The 2662-nt window shown below is 46.5% G+C and overlaps 1 protein-coding gene across 4 annotated transcripts in view; it reads right to left on the minus strand.

Moving 5' to 3' along the window:
- LOC143295400 (L-proline trans-4-hydroxylase-like) overlaps window positions 1-857 on the minus strand; it is a 24163-nt gene extending 23306 nt beyond the window's left edge. The window contains exon 1 of one of the 4 annotated variants that reach the window (XM_076607074.1): window positions 748-857. The gene's annotated coding sequence lies outside the window, so the exon portion shown is untranslated. Of the gene's footprint in view, window positions 1-355; window positions 424-541; window positions 563-731 lie in introns of those variants that run through there. The other 3 variants (XM_076607075.1, XM_076607077.1, XM_076607076.1) reach the window with 3 other exon arrangements.
- Between the last annotated feature and the right edge of the window lie 1805 nt (window positions 858-2662).

Genomic DNA, 2662 nt, shown 5'->3' on the forward strand with positions numbered 1-2662 from the left:
GTGGAGGAGGAGAAAATATCAGCGGCTGAGCTGTGATTCGAACCATCGCGCTCAGATTCTCTCGCTTCCAGTCCTAGGCGGACGCACTGTTTCCTCTAGGCCATCACTTCACACAGAGCGCCGCATTTTGTACTAATGAAAGTTCATTGATGTTTTAGCTGTTCGCTAGAAAAGGGCAGTTTTGCACTTGTTTCGCTGAACAAATAAAACTGTACGTTCTTAGCGAATCTCAAGTGTTTGGAGGCGCCGCACTTCAGATAATAGGCCAACATGCATTAAATGAGCGCCAAGTGCCTTCTGACATTGAAGGCAACGGGAAGCAACCGCCACTTTACCAGACTGCAGGCACACTCACAATAACAAGAAAGCTTGCTTCGCGATCTGCTAACTGGTTGTCTGCTACGATGTCACGTAACATGTAAACACGACGTAAACTGTAAAGCAGCGCTATATAACGGACAAAAAATATCGACAAAAGACGTCTTTTTCATTCAGTTTCACTTTCAAAGAGAGGTCAACTTATGCAGACTTATCCACATACACAACACGGGAGCGGTAAAGTCCCACTTTAGCATCCTAAACAACAGGACAAGCGTCTACCAAAGAAATCAAGAAGACAGCACGCACGCACACACACACACACGCACACACACACACACACCAATGACCTGAACTGAATAACAAACATTGTTTGAGAGAGAGAGAGAGAGAGAGAGAGAGAACAGAGCTACCAGATCGTTGTCTTGCCTGGCAAACCCACTGGCGACGTAGAAGATGTGTGAGCAGAAAGAGCAGTGTGAGCAGGCCTGCACGCCTCTCTGACGCACAGCCACTTTGGACTGTTTTCGCGATAAAACAAACTGGGTCAAGGTGAGACAGCTGGATGTGTGTGTGGCACTCCAGACACAGAACGGCGCTTATGTCTTCAATGAGTGTTGTCCGTATGTGGGTGCACAGCCTCCATATGAAAAGAGAAATTGACAAAGTTGAATATTTTTTTCTTTCTGGAAGCTATGAAAATAAAGCTGGATGCGGAGATTTTGTTGGGAACGGATGGTCTGGCAGAGTTTCAGTTTCATTTTCAACGAGTGTCAAACCGTGCGGACTGCTCCATTTTCGCTACACGACATCTCAGTGTTGAAGACTGAAGTAAAGTGAGCAGGTGCTTGATCAATACATGAACCCAACGCGTTGATCGAGCCTTCAGAGCCTACACAAGATAGAAGAAGAAGAAGGTAGAAGAAATGATGATACTGAAATGAACAAATAAATCAATCACAAAAAAAGAAAAGAAAAAAAAGAAAAAAAGAAAAAAAGAAAGAAAAAAAGAAAAAAAAAGAAGAAAAAAAAAGAACAAAGGCAGTGTAAACAGCACCCGATGTTTCCAGGTGCCAGTGGTCACCCATCCAAGTGGTGTCCCCTACCTGGAAACGCCCCCGGGGGACAAATTGACCGCTGGAAATGTCCCCCGGGGACCTTCTCATCGTTCATAATGTCCCCTGCGGACATCATAGTTGTTAGCGGCCAAACTGTCCCCTTTCTTGGGTTTTAACCTCGTTCTCAAATGTCCCCCCTACCCTGAAAATGTCCTCCCGGTGTATCCCGTAACGTCCCCTTTGCCAAAAATCCTCCCTTCCTCTCAACTGAGCCCCTCCCCCTCCCCCTCCGCCGCCCCTGCCCGCTTTTCTCCAACCGAAACATTTGCTACATCTGCGAGCGCATGGTTCTGTGTGTGTGTGTGTGTGTGTGTGTGTGTGTGTGTTGTAGTAGTAGTTTTCAGATTAGCGTTTTTTCCACCTAAGTGATATTAGACAACAGCAACAGCAACAACAAAGGTGGGGGTCAGGGCGGACGGAGAGGGGTGGGGGAGTGGTTGGAGAAGTGTCACGTGTGTATGTGTGTGTGTTTGTGTGTATAATTGTGCGTGAAGGTGGGTGTGGGTGTAATTGTGTGTGCCGGTGTCTGCGTCAGTGTGTGTGTGTGTGTGTGCGCGCGCGCGTGTGTGATTGTAAGTGCAGAAGGTGTCAGTGTGTGTGTGTGTGTGTGTGTGTGTGTGTGTGTGTGTGTGTGTGTGTGTGTGTAGGGGGGGGGGGATGCGGAGTGTCTGTGAGTCTGTTTATACATTTCTGTGTCCATGTCTGTTTTCTTGTTTAAAGCCAGCATGTAAGCCGGTGTATATAAGTATATACATCCAGTTGTATGCCGTACAAGCATTGGGTTCATGCTTATGAATCACTGGATAACAAGTATTTTTACGCGCGCGCTCATGTGTGTGTGTGTGTGTGTGTGTGTGTGTGTGTGTGTGTGTGTGTGTCGTGTGTGTGTCGTGTGTGTGTATCGTGTGTGTGTGTATGTGTGTGTGTGTGTGTGTGTGTGTGTGTGTGTGTGTGTGTGTGTCAGTCTGTAATTGTCTTTGTCTGATGCGTCTCGATGTGTGTGTGTGTGTGTGGGAGGGGGGCCGAGGAACGTGCGAATGTGTGTTTGCATGCATATACGCGCGCGCGTGTAGGTATATGTGAAAATTATTTAAGTGATAAAAACCATTTTTCATTTCAAAATGTTTGGTGTATATTCCCTGACTTTTCCCTGTCTTTCTGTCAGCGTGATAATGCCACTGGGTAAAATATCTGAACATGCCTCAGTTGACAAAACTGAAGAGATT

This window comes from Babylonia areolata, chromosome 20 (assembly GCF_041734735.1).
Source record: "Babylonia areolata isolate BAREFJ2019XMU chromosome 20, ASM4173473v1, whole genome shotgun sequence".
NCBI classification, from domain to species: Eukaryota; Metazoa; Mollusca; class Gastropoda; order Neogastropoda; family Buccinidae; genus Babylonia; species Babylonia areolata.